This window comes from Solanum tuberosum, unplaced genomic scaffold (genome assembly GCF_000226075.1).
Source record: "Solanum tuberosum cultivar DM 1-3 516 R44 unplaced genomic scaffold, SolTub_3.0 scf00423, whole genome shotgun sequence".
Classification (NCBI taxonomy): Eukaryota; Viridiplantae; Streptophyta; class Magnoliopsida; order Solanales; family Solanaceae; genus Solanum; species Solanum tuberosum.
This window is the reverse complement of record NW_006239348.1, coordinates 27,396-44,794: the sequence shown is the minus strand read 5'-3', so window position 1 is coordinate 44,794 and position 17,399 is coordinate 27,396.

Below are 17,399 nucleotides of genomic sequence, written 5' to 3'. Positions count from 1 at the left end.
TGCACCACGAACTCCTTTGAATACTGATGTCTTGGGAGCCTCAGTCTTAGCCTTCCTCATCATGACATCATTCCTGGCAGTCTTAGTCACACCAACATTGACATGCTCTTTGAGTGCCTCTATCTTTGCCTTCATGGCATTGATAGTGTTCAACGGCTCCATGAGTCTGCACTCTAAGGTAGCTGATAGATGGTCTGCCTCGTTTCTATTTTAGTTTGCGTATGCCCATCCAAGTAATTCTGGATGCTTTCGATTTTTTCAAGAGGAGGCCCCTCAAGAATGCTTCAAGTGCCTTCTACCTTCCCCAAGTGTTGGCCAAATCTCTCTATGACGTCCATCCCCATCTTAACCTTCGTAACCCAATCTCTACTAAGCGAGACGTCCTCAGGCAGGACCTCCACATCATCCTCGATCGCCTCATTATTGGTAGGAGGTTCTTAGGATATAAGCCCTTAATTTGGCTACATTTCGAGCGACACCTCCTAGTTCTTGTGGCGGCATTCCTCTTTTTGCCAAAGTCCTTCTTGCCGCTGGCATCTTGGGTGTCGTTGGTATGGGTGTTAGCAGAGTTGATTTTTCCATCGTTTGTCATTTTCTTAGTTTTAACCTTGCTCTAATACCACTTTGTCATGTCCTTAGTCTTTTTACTAAGTACACTTGCGGGACTTGACAAATTGCTCATGTTCTTGCACCACTTACTTACAATCTTGCTATGCGAAGCCAGCCTAAAACTCTAGGAATTGCTAAGAGAATGGAAGAGAGAACATGAGAGATTGTATTGTAGATAACTTGATTTTTACTCAGTGAATTTACAAATGGATCCCCCTCTATTTATACTTACAAAATGAGGAATCTGGTCAATATATATACAACTATTTTTTTATTTTTTTTTGGTTATGATTGTGGTGTCTGGATTTTCATATGCAAGTTTACAACAAAGAATATATATATATATGTTTACATTTTAGCTTTCTAAATATCCATTTTTCATTGTCCTCGACACTACTTGATAGGTTCTAACAACAAGTTGACAAAGAGTTAATTAAGTGCACTTTATTGAAATTCAACAGAGATCACAAACTTATGTTCAAGATGCCTTTTGTTTATTCTGTATACTACCTAGACTCTTGACCAAATAAAGTTTGTTTACAGAGAGCACAACAAAGCCAAGTAGTATATGACGAGAGGGAGTTGCTCGGATGGTAAGGACCCCTCACTTCCGACCCGAGGTTGCGAGTTCGAGTCACCAAGGGAGCAAAAGGGGTGGGAGCTCCTAGGGAGGGTAAAAAAAAACAAAAAAAAGAAAGAAAAGAAGCCAAGTAGTATATGTTACTTGCTTTGATTGATATTTGATACAACAAACAAATATCTTTTCTACATTCTTTTTACATTTTAAGTGTATCACAAAGTGTATATCTGTAAGTATGTCAAACCACTAGCCGTTCGAATGAATAATTAGGGATGACAATGGGCGGGGGCGGATTGATCTTAATCTGTAAAAATTTTAATTCGTCATTTAAAATCCGCCTCGCGCCGCATAAATTTTTTAAATATTTTTTTTCTAGTTAAGTTTGATACTAAAAATAAAATTCATAAAAATAAATTCATTTTTCATTAAGTTGTATTAATTTAATAGATAATGACTTAAAATTTTATTTTTTAAAGGTCAATTGAGAAGCACGTAAGAAATTGTATTAGTTTTGATTGAACTATTTTCAGTTACTATCTTGAATAATTATATATTGGTCCTATTACGTACCCCCGACTATTTTTGAAATGTAATAAACATACCCTTCCGTGCTAAGGTGATATGAAGAGTGTGTTCATTCTCTTAAAGGCATGTGAGATACGTAAAAATGTATTAAAAAATCTTATTATGGCCACATGTTCATTTTAATTGGACATTTTTATATTTAATTAGTACACATAATTAATTAACATTTAAACTTAACTTGATATCTTTTTAATTAATTTTTTTTTTCTTTATGAAATATAATAAAATTTATCCTTTTTTAAAAGTACAATTAAGTTTCTCACAACTTACTTAAGTTGTCGGAGAATTTTTCAAAGTTTTTCATTAACTTTTGTAGTATCGGAAGAATCTTTTACTTTTCCTTTTCATTTTTTTACTCAAATACTTAACTTGAAATTCACTAATGAAGATTTTATATTTTTTTGCATATTTAGAGATTTAATTTAGGCAACATATAAAAAATACAATTTAAATTAGAATTTTTTTAAATAAGTAAATATATAAATAATTTAATTACCTTCCCCTCCTCAATTATCCACAGCTAGGAGTGTTCACGGGTCGGTTTGAATCGGTTATTGGTCAAATTCAAAACCAAACCAACTTAATCGGTTTTAAAATTATCAAAACCAAACCAAACCAAATATAATATACATTTATCGGTCTGGTAGTTATCGGTTTCGGTTTGATTTGGTTCGGTTATTAACCGTACACAAAAATAAAAGATACAATTCATTCAAAATGTGAAAAAAGTGACAACAATCCATTCAAAACGAAAAATAGTTAGAATGACTAAAATTACTAAACTTTCGATCACTGAATTTACTATGAATAAAGCTTTAAAATTCACAATTTTAACCTAGAAGGAAGATACAGTAACATTTTTTCAGTCCCACAGAGAATTGTCATAGACACTCATATACATGAAATTAATAAGATCAATGTTTTCACTTTGGACATTTTTGCTTTCAATAAGTAAATTATAAAGAAATTTTGATGAAAACATATATAAGATCTTTAAAATTGTTTATAAAAATAATAATATTAAGTATGTATATTGATAAAAATATATGTATATAATTTATCGATTCGGTAATTCCTTCAATTTTTTCAAATAAAACCATAACCAAATACTATCGGTTTTCAAAAATCTAAAACCAAATCAAATCCAAATAAAATTGATTTGATTCGATTTTTTTGGTTTGAATCGGTTTTTATCCAAACTGTGAACACCCCTATCCACAACATATCCTACTCTAACCCTACCCCCACCCTCCGTTTCAATTCTCCAACATTATGACATCCCATCCCTGCCCCTACCCCTACCCTAACCCTAACCCCAACCCCAACCCCAACTGTTACGACCCAGACCGTCGTGATTGGCACCCACATTAACCCTTTGGTGGGAGAACCACTACTACAACCCAAGCTAAGCAACTTAACAAAAACAATAAGGCATTTAAAGATACGGAAGCATGTTTAAATGCTAAGAAAAAGAAATACTGAGTTCCCATAAACTCCAAACAAAGGTCTAACAACCAAAACAATACGGAATAACACCTAGAACCTGAAAGTCAATGTACCAAAACATCTAAAGTTCAACAAGTCTAAGAAAATGGGTACAACCCAATTAAACAGAAGAAATCCTAAGTACTAGTCTAAGCCGAAATGTGGACATAGACGAAAATAGAACTCATGGCAGCTTGGAAGAACTGGCTTACCTTTGAATTCGAGTCGATCACTGATCTTCTAAGCGAGGTATGTCAATAGCCGCATGAAGATGCCCTGTACTCAACAAAGAAAGAGCAAGTGCAGTATCAGTACACAACCACAATGTACTGGTAGGATCACGCGGCTATCCTACTAAGTGCAACATACATAAGCCATTACAACAATATAATAACATGCATACACCGAACATATACAATATCAATATCTTTTATGAACAACGTATAATTTCACAATTTTCAAGATATACAATTATGTCAAGTCAATGGTCCTCTCATGGAACCCACACCCAAATTGTTAGTGTACTGGTACATGGTACCCGTTCCAAGTTAGCGTGTCGGATCGTGACACCCGTTCCAATGTTTATGCTGGTACGTGGCAACCGATCCCAGTTAGTGTGTCAGAACGCAACACCCGATCTATTCACCAAGCCACAATCACAATCACAAATATATTCTCAAATTACATACAATCAAGTCATAATTCATGGCATTCATCATTCATCTATCCTCATTTACAATTAGTGTAATCAATAATGCAACATTCACATACATACATGTATTATAATGAAGCAAGAACAAACATACATCACACAACATGAAATCACAACCATCACCTACCTCGAACAAAGCTTGAATCCCCTAAGAAACTTGATTCTTCCCCTTCCGGATTCTTTCCGCTTGTTCTTGGTCTACAAACATTCATAATAGTACGAGAATCAATAAACGATGTCCAATTACCCGGATTAAAGTCAACACTATCAACCCTAGATCAAACCCATGATCCCATTATCCAAATTAGGGCTTTTCCCACCATACTTTCCAAATCAAAACCCTCCCCCATAGATAATAACCCACTAGTTTACATTCTACGGATCGAAAAATGGATTCAGGGAGTTAAAACCTTACCTTTAGCCTTAAGAATGGTGAAAAACGGTCAAGAACTCGCCTGGGGTCGTCTCCTAGCTCTCAAAGTCGAAAAGTGTAGAATAAAACGATTATGGGGTTTATTTCCGACTTAAGTCGCGTTGTAGCGGCTTGCACGGAACAGAGAGCTAAATAAAGAATTTCCAAACCCCCATTTCACAACACACCTTCATCCCATGACACTCAGAAACTACCCTCTCACGCTACGATCGATTTTGGGAGTTCTACTCGCCCGAATTCAATTCCGTAAAGTCATACAGCTTCCTTAACGTCTTAGCTACGTACTCATGCAATCAAATTCATAATTAGATCTCCCATTTGTTACAAGATTTCCCTAGACCTCACTGACTCCGATTTTGTCCAAATCTGGACTAGGTTGAAAATTTTCAAGTTACTACCAAAAAGTTTTCTGGTCCAAAATTTTTCCCCGTTGACTTTTCTATAACAACAGAAACCGATCGTTACATCAACCCCCTTCAGTTTCTTCGGTTCCCCATCAATAAATATGTATATTATTATTTAGTTGGATCTATAAAAGGGAGTTTCAAAGATTCAAAGTAGACAACACGACAACATGCCTGCTTTGATATTTTAAGGTAGTTCAATATTATTTTTTCGGTTCTTTTGTTTTAATTTGTCATTTATGTATTTTATATATTTAAAAATCAAGAAAGAAATATTATAAATTAATATAATTAATAACTTAAAATATTTTTAAAATAAAAAATATTGGTTAACTCTTGAAATTCTATCGGTACCACATAAAATAAAACAAATGAAGTAACATGTATTATTTGAAAAAGATGTAATAAGGACTATAAATTCCAATAGTTAGCAACTTGAAGTATTTTAAAATATATACAAAATTAAATTGATTGCCACTTGAAATTCTATTTGTACCACATAAATTGAGACAAGTAAGTTACATATATTATTTGAAAATTACATAAAGGTATTGTAAATTACAATAATTAACAACTTAAAATATTCAAAATACATAATAAAAAAAGAGTTTGATTGACTCTCAAAATTCAATTAGTGTAACATAAATTGAAAAATAGGAAGTAACATATATTATTTAAAAATAATGTAAAATGTACTAAAAATCACAATAATTAATAATTAAATTATTAAAAAAACATATAAAATACTTGATTGACTCTCAAATTGCCTGAGTGCCGCATAAATTGAGATAGATGAAGTAATATATATTATTTGAACATAATGTAAAAAATATTTAAATTAGAACAATTAATAACATAAAATCTAAAAATCATATTAAAATGTAATTGACTTTTCAAATTTTATCAATATCACATAAATTAAGACAAAAAAAAATACTCTCTCCATTTTAATTTATGGTTCTAAATTAAAATTAAAATTATGTCAATATACTAAAATATCCATTAATTTTATAAAGGAAAATAGTCATTATCTTTTAAACAGACTAAGAAAAAAATATTATTTTTGAAACATTAACGTATTAAAAAAAACACTAACACATAATCGACCATACTAGCGCGGACTTCCGTGTTATTTAAGAAGGAAACATAAATCAAATAGTAGAGCATCCACATCGCCGCTATGGATTGAGGTGATAATACATCTTTTATAATATATAATGTATAACTTACATAAATCCTATAAGTAAGACTTAAATTAAATTCTATCCCTACTCTTTTCTATTTTACATAAATCCCCTAAAATATCAGTCATCCGGATACATAATTGGATGTCCGGATACATAATTGGTTGTCCAGTTACATTAATTCTGCCCTACAATAAGTGTCAATTTATTGCGCTAAAACAGGAAATAAATATGAAAATCTAATTAAATCTCATAAATTATGGTTACGTTTCTTTTTAGGATAAATTTTAGGAATCACACAATTTTAATATGAAATTATAATCTATCCCTCTTTAGTTTGTAATTACATTAATCCCTTAAAAAGTAACACAAACCGGATACATAATATGTAGCTCGGATACATTAAATACTGTCTCAGATACATTAATATGTAGCTCGGATACATTAAATACTGTCTCAGATACATTAATATGTAGCTCGGATACATTAAATACTGTCTCAGATACATTAATATGTAGCTCGGATACATTAAATACTGTCTCAGATACATTAATATGTAGCTCGGATACATTAAATACTGTCTCAGATACATTAATATGTAGCTCGGATACATTAAATACTGTCTCAGATACATTAATATGTAGCTCGGATACATTAAATACTGTCTCAGATACATTAATATGTAGCTCGGATACATTAAATACTGTCTCAGATACATTAATATGTAGCTCGGATACATTAAAGAAATAAGGAATTTTGGAGGTTTTTATAAATAGAAAGGGATATTGGAAATAAGGGAAACATAAGACGTGTATTTTAGTAATTTTTTTTACTTCTCCATTAGACAGATTTGATAGACGTATTAATGTGCTCCATATTTATTGTATCAAATACATAGCTGCAAGATCTTCACATTTTGCTCAAACTAAACAAACTTTTGATAATAACATTTTTGTATCACCATTTATGAATTTGATACATTTTTGTGTGACAAATTAATGTATCATATATATAAGTTAATAAGTATCAAATGCATTCTTGTGTGCTAAGATCGCTATTATGTAGTCATGACACGCTGTTATGTATCAATTTGTTAATCACTTTATTAGATGTCTATCTATATAGAAAAAGACAGTATCGACGGATTCAGATACAAATTTTTTTTACCACACATGTTTAGCTATGAAAATAGTAAGATTTATGTATCACGCATATGATTTGGTAGTGTGTACAGATACACATTCTTCTAAATTTGAACAAGGTAGAAGATACATAGTCATACCTAGATACATGATAAATGATACATTTGGTAGAAGTTTTGTATCAAGTATCAAAACTAATTAATGTTATGTATCAAAACTAATATTTGAACATGATACATTGTGCATGATAAAAGTGTAATGTATCGTAGTGTTGAAACAAGACATTATACATTAATTAAGAAACAAAATTAACTTAATACAATAAAAATCTAGTTAATGTATCCCAAACTATAGTCGTAAGATAATTTAGTAATTTGAACACGATACATTGTACATGATCAAATTGTAATGTATCATAATATTGAAACGAAAGCATTATACATTAATTTAAGAACAAAAACAACTGGATACATTAAAAATTTGAACCCATATATATCTGAAAAAGATGAACAAGAAAAATCGGAAAAAAAAAATCAACAATCTGATTTGTTTCAACCCCCATAAGTTTGAATGCATGTATCTAGTAGTAATAGATAACGAAATTTGTAATAGTTATGTTTGGTACATAACTATGAACAAGATACATACTAATGTGTGTTTCAATAAATTAAGGTTATGTATCATAATTAATATTTAAACATGATACATTGTGCATGATAAAATTATAATGTATCATAATATTGCAACAAAGACATCATACATTAATTTAAGAAACAAAAACAACTATATACATTAAAAATCTAAACCCATATATATAAAAAAATGTCAAACAAGAAAAAATTGGAAAAAAATCAACAATCTGATTTGTTGTAAGCAAAAAAAATGATGAAGGAATCCTTCTACACTTTCTTCTTTGCTCTGTATCAACTCCCACAACTTTTTTTCACTTTCAACAATGGCGTCATTCATATATCTCGACCTAAAGCTCTTACCGGAGCCACCAGCAACTCGACCTTCTCCCCCTTTTTAGGCGTTTTTCCACAATCGATTTTGAAGTCGAAGATGCATCCTTCCTCGACTAATTGGGTAATCAATATTAGGTGAGGTTAACTGGGTAATCCCAATACTAAAAGAAGGAACATCATCCATATGTATTAGGAGATGAAAAATTAAAAAAAAAAAACAATGAACGATAATATAGAGAAGCAGAAAAATTACTTTATTTAAAATAAAATTTATTCGAAGTAAAAAAGAAGATATGGATCTACCTTGTCACCGAAAATCCTAAAAGAGAATGAAAATTTGAAACTACAAGAAGACACAAAAATGATTTATATGCATGCATTGTATGCATATTGCTTGATGATAGATCCCATGATCCAGATCCATTTTTCAATAAGAATCATGAGAAACTATTCATTAGTAAGAGAGAACACGTTAAGAATAAGAATTCGTTGTTGAGCCCTTGTTGCGGCAGAGAAGAGAAAAATACTTGTTGAGTAGTTTGATGGAAAGAGAATACTTTTGAAAATCAAATTGAGGTGAAAATTGTAACTGATAAAAATGTGGAGTGAAATTAGGGAGAGATTAAAGGAGTGAAAAATGGAGTGGGCCGGTAAACATGAGTTTGGCTGGGGATGTTTATGTATCCGGAAGATTGGAGAATTGGGGAGAAATAAGGGATTTATGTACTCTAATATTTTAAAAAGGTAGGGAATAATGAAGAATAAGGTAAGAAAAGGTGTGTATATAGGTTATTTACACGCAATGGACCATACTAGCGCGAACTTCCGTGTTATTTAAGAAGGAAACATAAATCTAATAGTAGAGCATCCCATAGCCGATATGGATTGAGGTGATAATACATCTTTTAAAATATATACGTATTTCTGTTTATTCTCTGATCCATTATCTGAATTGGAGGTGGATCCAAGATTTGGAGGCTAGGAATGTCATATCGTTTAAATAGGTAAATGGATCGGTTCCTTTAATTTTAGGTTATAATTTGAACTATTTAGTTTTTTCGATTTCTATAAATAAATTGATTAAATATGCATATTTAGTAATGTTATGTTCTTTTAAATATTCTAATATTAAAAATATACACCTAATAGATTATTTTTTGACATTTTTTTTAGGAATAAGAGACCTTATTCTCTATAACTTTGAGAAAACAAGAGATTTTTCACCTTAAAAATTTGAATTTGTATACATCATCTAATATCATATAGTTGAAACAAATAAAAATTATAGCTTCAATCGAGTTATCTCCACTTAAAAGATTGAAAAAACCTTTAAATTCAAATGCTTTAACATAATAGAATCCATCATTTTTTAAAATTATTTTTTTCAAAAAATACTATTTAAACATATTTTTATTAATATCTATGTGACGTTTAAAATTTAATATTGACTCTCACGTATAAAATTACGCCCTTTACCTATTGCACCATTCAACATATGGTTCATTGGTGGTCAGGGCCGATTCAACAAGATCAGGGTTCTAAAGCCAAACCTTAAAGAGAGGCCCTAATATTTCTAGAAGTATTTTGTTTATTTAATCTCTTTAATAATTTTATTCTTGACTTCACTTGCTAATAAGTTAAATAATTCACTTTGTATATTATGTCCAAGATAATGACTATGAATTTCGTCATGCTTATTCTTCGAATTTGTTCTTGCTTAGATGGATCAAATTTATTACTCATTTCAATTAGGCTTTAAAAATTACTGTTACTTTCTTGATAGATCTTTCCATTTGTTCTCCTAAATGCTAAATTATTTTTCCCTAGAGTTTGATAACGTCAATAATTCTTGACAATACATTTTTCCATTGCACTTTATCTCTATCAATTTGTTCTTGCACAACTTTATCAATTATTTTTTAATGCAATCTCAGTTATAAATCAATACACGAGCTCATATTTTTAATAATATGTTCATTCTTTACTTCATGGACTTTGAACTAACACTAAGATTTCTCCACTCATTACTATCTTCACTAGCTAGTTTACTATTACAAATAATAGAAGTTGTGCTAAATAATTTACAACAAAAACAAAAAAATAATCCAAATCTTTAGAGTATATTAATCATTTTCTTTCATGCTTTTCTCCGTTTACGAATTTTTGAATATTGTGTGTTGTAGAAAAATGTCGTACGTATTTATCTTGTGGAAATTTTATATCAGTCATTCTAAATGGTCCCTTTTCTACTATTAGATCTCTCAATTTTGTATCTACATTATTCCATTGACTTTGATCATATATATTTTTAGGGATTCAACTATTCTAATTATTTAGGAATTATTGATATCGGGAACAATGTCACATTTTCACCAACTTCTTCTAGATTTTCTTCTTGGATATTATTATCATCTAACTCAATTCTATTGGTGACTTGTTCATTTGAAGAACATCCTCCAACATTTTTTGATTCAATTTTTATTATTATTTGTTACAATTCTATCAAGGGCTCTTTTTTAAGATTTATTTAATTCTTCACGTTTTCTCTCTTTTTGCAAAATCGAAATCAGGTTTTATAGTTGACATATTAAAATTTAATAAATTTCAATAATAATTAAAACAATCTACATATACTTGTGAACTAAGAATATCAATAATAACAATTTTTCAAGAAAAATTATAAAACCTCTTACACATTTTCTTTCAAAAAATTAATATAATTTTTTAATAATATGTATAAGTACTTTTTTTTTTAAAAAAATTGGGTCCCCAAGCAATGACTTTAGTGGCCTAGTGGTTAAGACGGCCCTGCTGGTGGCAAGTATATGTTATACTTATATACACATATACAAAGTTTTAACTGAGGCAACCACCCATACACGTAGATCCTCCCTATTAGGATTCACGGTCTGTTTCTCTTTTTGAGCAAATGAATTTCTGAAATTGCGGATGGAGGAGTTTTGATAGTGGAAAATTTGAGATATTTGCATTGAGGAGGAATTTGTAAATGAAATGGCAGATTTGTATGTAAATGAGGCCTTTGGGACTAGTATACTATAATGATCATCTGCCATGATGTGTCCCATTCTCCCTCCAGAATACATCTTTTTTTTTTAGGGTCAGTTTTTGTGCACCTTGACTAATTCCACAGGATACCTATCATCTAAACCACTATGTCACATCCTTGGGTGCCTTGCCTCCGGAATACATACTTTTAACCACTAATGTGATCTATTCCATGCATAATCTCCACATGATAATAGCAGAAAATATTGGCTTCAACATTCGTCTGCAGGGTGTTTTCCACCAACTAATGTTCATCTGGACAAGTTGATTTGAATTATGAAGAAATTTGAAAAATTTACAGTCAAGATGCCTTTTTTAGTCTTGCTTTTGCTGGAGTTTGGTCAACGTGCGCGCAAACTATCCTTGACACCACATTTATAAATCAAAATGCACTCCCTAAGGAGAATTGTGTTTTATGTTGCAGTCTGGTGCAAAGGTAACCCGAGCTTCTCCAAAAAAATGTATCCTTCTTTTGGTTGGTTTATTCAGATTTAATTCCTTAAATGGTCACCCAAGATTTAAAAATTGCCTTCAAATATCATTTTTGTTTCATTTACGATCAAAATATCACTATTTTTTTCCAAAAATACTTGACACTTAAAAACCTCATTCTCCTTTTTTATATGATAACTGGTACAATCTAGGCCTTTTATATAACTAGCTAGGTGAACAATGATACTAATATTATTGGAGTTAATATATCAAAAGGTCACTCAACTTTGAGAATTTATCTAATAAAGTAATTGAACTTTATTTTGTATCAATAAAATCACTCAACTAAATCAATGAGATTGGAAGAAGCTCAATATTTCTATATTGAATGTTGTAAGAAATGATATCAATTCTATGAAAGATCACTCTATTATTATTAGTAATTAGTTAGTGTAATAAAGATGACACCCACATAGTCAAACTTTCTCTAGATTCTGCCTGAAGAGAATTGAGATAAGAAAACATTCCAAACAACTTGGATATATAGTAGGTTGTGGAACAACAACATTCCTTTGTAGATGTCTTTTCTAACATAGATAGAGAGTTATTAAAACAAGTCGTCTACAGACCAAAGTGTTAATTGTTGTAACACAAAAAAAGTAGCTATTGAACTTGAATCATTAGAGCATCTAGTCTTAGTCACAGAGACAAAGTATCCTTTTAGTACTCTTATAATTGCTACTCTCATATGTTGGGAAATGTTACATCAACATGCATCAATAACTATGAAGTAGAAAAACATCAATCTCTAATATTATGTTCACTGTCTTGTAGGTCTTGAGAAGTAGATTTAGAGATTCTTGGACAAGCCTACGACTACAACTTCCATAAAAAATATGTCATTATTGTCAAATGGATTAGGCCTCGGGTTAACATCCTAAAACTTAATAGTGATGTTTTAGGATGGCCACTAACATCAATTACGATCAAACAAGTGAAAGACAGTAACATCCATTACGATCCCCCCTTAGAATTATTCGCCAATAAGGCCTTTTTATCTATTTGGTAAAGATTAGATCTTGCATTGATAACCAAAAGAAAAGGAACTATCTGTACAGATTCAATTACTACTAACACCTTCTAAGGAGTACCAATAAACTGTTGGAGTGCTAGGTTCCAGTGCCACTTCTTCCTTGTTTGGCTTATTCTGGTATATATATATACAAAACTCCCTCCGTATCCAACTTGCTTTTCCGAAATCTGATCTTATTTCTCTCACGCCAGATAATGTAGATAAGCATAGCAAACACATAGTATAATCTTAGCTCTTCCTGCTTTCTTTCTGGTTAGCATACACACCTATTTCTATTCAGTTTGCCAATCCTGAATGCTCCTATTAATTCCCATCCAGTGAAACAACTTTATCCATAGAGTTGATCTATTAGTCAAACATTCAAAATATAGGTGATCAAATGATTCGACATTAGATCCGCAATCTGGAGGCACATGGATCCCATATTTCAACAACATTTCCACTGTTGCAAGTCTGTTTTGGACAGCTAACCACAATATAAATTTGAATCTAGGATGCACAAGAATGTAAAATACAACTCCTCCACTCCACCTTATAAGGATACTGAGGCAACAAGCAAGTATACATCCTTTTTGTGGACTAAGTTTCACCTTTTGAATTGTCCTGCTGTAAGTAGAGCACCTGGTCGATTATTCCCCTGCAATACTAGCTTCCTGATTCCAAGATCTTCCTCATAACCTAAGAAACATTCTTGGGAATCTGAAATGTTTCTACAGGCCCGTTCTTTATAAAGATCTAGCTATGAATCCACAAACAATCCTTCTTTCTTGCCATATTCCACAACTGTTTCACGATAGTTGCCTTATTCCACAAGCTCATATTTAGTATATTCAACCCTTCAGCAGCTTGGGGTTTGCAAATGTTATCCCAAGATACTAAAGCCTTTTTAGACACAGTAACAACTCCAATCCATAAAAATGTTCTACATATTTGCTCAATAGCTTTAATCACCTTCTTAGGAATAAGAAATATCTATGCCCAAAATGCTTGCACACCAAACGGTACTGATTTAATCAACTGCACTCTTCCTGCATAAGATAGTAATTAGCTAACTAACAGGTAACTTTTAATGTGATCTTCTCTATCAAAGGCAAGTGGTAGTGTACACTCAGCTGCTTTGTATTTAAAGGCACCCCAAGATATTTGAATGGTAGTCTTCCTTCCTCAAATCCCAACTCCTCCAACATCTCTTTTTTAACATGTAGTGACACTCTAGCAATGTATAGTGCACTCTTAATAGCATTAGCATGTAGTCCAGATGCCACAAAAAATCTCTTGAAGGAAGCATATAAGAGTCTAACTAAAATAATGTCATCTGTAACACCCTGAATTCGAGATAAAGGGCATAGCATGTTAGAACTTCAAGGTGCCATCTCACAAGGATCAACCACGGCACGTGGGTGGGTCCACGCTCCGTAGGTGGCCCTGTAGATGTACACCAAGAACACTACCTACGGCAGTAACCACGCCAGGACCCACGCCCCGTCAATGGGTCCACGGCTCGTGGTTAGGGCTGTCGTAGGTCCCCAAGAAACTCTCTGAAAACCAACCACGATTGACCAGGACGGACCGTAGGTCCATCCACGGCCCGTCAACGTGGTCTCGTGGGTCAGCCTGGGCGGTTATTTTTAGGGGCAGAATGGGACTTTCCGATTTAAATTAGAATACAGTGGTGTAACTTTACCCTAGCCTAGACCACCTATATAAGTATGTTTAACCCCTAAATTAAGTCATTCTAGCCATTCTTTCAAGCTCACCAAAAGAATTGGGTTCCTCTCCCAAATATTCTCTCTCTAGAAAGTTGAAGAAGAAGAAGAGAGTTCAAGCTAGGTCAAGTCAAGTCTCCAATCTTCAAGATTTTGTGGGCTTTGTAATCAAGGTATGATGGCTTTTCATCCATGGGATCCTTTCTCCCATGGAGTCCCTTATATTCCTCAATTGTGAAGTCTAAATCCCCAATTCTAGTTAGGGTTTCTTCCAATGTTGTGGGTTATGATGAATGTTGATGCAAATAGTTGAATTATGATTGTTTATAATTGAATTGATAGAGTTACATGTTTTTAGGATGAAATTACATGTACCCATGCCTATCCTATGATTCTAGGGTAAAATTGATATGATTTGGGTTGATGCCATGAAGGAAAACTTTGTGGGATTGTTATGTCCTTATAGGTTGGATGATTGGTGATTTGAATTGCTTGAGATTGAAGAATAAAGACATGAATGCTTAAGAGTAAAGCTTATAGACTATGAATTATTGATGGTTGATATTATGATGTGGAAGATATATTTCCCACAATGAATTGCTAAACATGATTGTATGACTGTGAAAGACTTACTTACATGAATGATTCTAGGTTGAAATGATTGCTCACCTAAAATGAATCTAAACTAAAATGTTAAATGAATGATGAGGCTAGAGGCGACTACCCTTGACGATCTATATGTTAAGGATATAAAGTGATTTCCCATACTCTTTGGAATTGAACAAGAGGTGATTCCCCACATTCTTATTGTGATGAATGGACATCGAGGCGAGTATTCATGATCCTTATAAAATGATGTGGAAGCGAGTACCCTTGTCATATGATATGATTTTGAAGGCGAGTACCCATGATCTTAACGTAAGTAAGGCAAGAGGTGAATACCCATTAGCCTTTATAACCTAGGCATATAGGCGAATCCCCATGTCTTTAAAAGTAAGTATGAATAATGTGATTATGTTATGAAGAATAAATAGTTTGGATTATTGCTTGAGTAGCCTTCCATCAGATGTGTGACTAGAGGTGAATTCCCATGTCTATAAAATGGTAAGCTAAAGATAAGAATGATAGATGATGAGCTTGGATGATGGCCTAAGGTGGCCTACTTTGATGAGTAAGACTAGTGGGGGATTATCCAGGTCTTGGTTAAGTATGTTGTGAGGTTACTTTATGAAGTATTCCTTTATGTTATGATGACTTATATGCATTGCATAGGCTTATGACTTTTGTTGTTATCTCTTATGATTATGGTATTTGTCTTATGTTGACCGATGTCTATGTTATGCTTATGTTGATGTTTATGTTAGTAATCATATTTAGTACGTCTTTGTACTAACGCATACTCTTGCCTACATTTCTAATCCAAATGTAGGTTTCGGCGATATTGGCTTCCATCCTCGTGGCTAGGATCATAGTAGAGCAAGGATTGAAGATTTGGTGAGTCCTCATAGCATTCGAGGATCTGACCACCAGTTTCCCTTATGTCTTTATTTTATGTTAGAACTATTGTATGGGATGTGTCCCAAGACTATTCATGTTTTAGATGGTTTGAGACAAGTGTTATAGACTTCTGCTTCGTTTTATATAGACTTTGATCGTATTGGAAAAATATTTTAAATTTCCGCACCATTTTTTATTATCTTATGTTATGATATGCTATGGCTTGTATGAGGCCTCTCGGGGTTTTGTACGCCATGTTACTTCTAGGGTGTACCCGTGGGTCGTGACAAACTTGGTAATCAGAGCACAAGGTTTGGAATGGTTCTAGGATGTCTAAAAACCACATCAAATAGAGTCTTGTTCATAAGTGTGAGGCGTGCCACATTTATGAATGAGAGGTTACGAGATTTTTAGGAAACTTCACTTCTTCATTTCTCTAAGTCGTGCCATATAGTTTAACTTTATAAGGTCTTTCTCCTAATCCTTACCCGATGGTCTACAGGATATGACTACTACAGAGGCAAATACTAGAAGGAATGAGGAAGACAATATGGATCAAGAACTTCCTCCACAAGCTCCGATTGACCCTATTGATGAGAGTGTGACTAATGAGGAGTTTAGGCCCACTTTTCAAGTATTGGCTCAAGCCATGACGGCCCAAGCCAATAGAGGGTTGGTAGCTTTCGTGAACCCAAATGTGGGTACGATAACTTCAAGAGTGAGGGACTTTATGAGGATGAACCATCCGGAATTTTATGGCTCAAATCTTGAGGAAGACCTTCAAGAGTTCATAGATGAGGTCCATAAGGTGTTAGACATTATGTGAGTTACTCCGGCGGAGAAGGAGGAATTAGCCGGTTACCAACTCAAGGGGGTTGCTCAAGTTTTATTCAACTAATGAAAAGAAGCAAGACCGGTAGAAATGGGTCCCATAGAGTGGGAAAGGTTCAAAACTACTTTTCTTGATAGGTTCTTCCCTCTTGAGATGAGAGAGGATTTGGTGCTTGAGTTTATTAACCTTAGACAAGGTAATATGAGTGTTAAGGAATATGCTTTAAGGTTCACACAATTGTCAAAATATGCTCCATCTTTAGTGGCCGACTCTAGGTCGAGAATGAGAAATTTTGTGTCGGGTGTGTCCGATTTAGTGGTGAAAGAATGTCGTACGGCTATGTTTGTCCATGACATGAATATTGCTCGTCTTACGACTCATGCCCAACAGATCGAAGATGAGAAACTAAAAAGGAGATCTAGGGAGAAAAAGAGGTCTAGAAATGATAATGGTAATTCCTCTCATGCAAGGTCCGAGGAACATGGTCATCCTAAGCATCGACAAAGGTTTTTCGGGCAATGTTCCTCCAATGCTCCTAAGTATAGTGAAGATAGGGTGTCTAACCCTAAACCTCAAGGAATTAGTAGTGAATCCCTATGGCCTACTTGTGCTAGATGTAGAAACAGACATGAGGGTAGGTGTTTAGCCGGCATGGAGGGTTGCTTTAGTTGTGG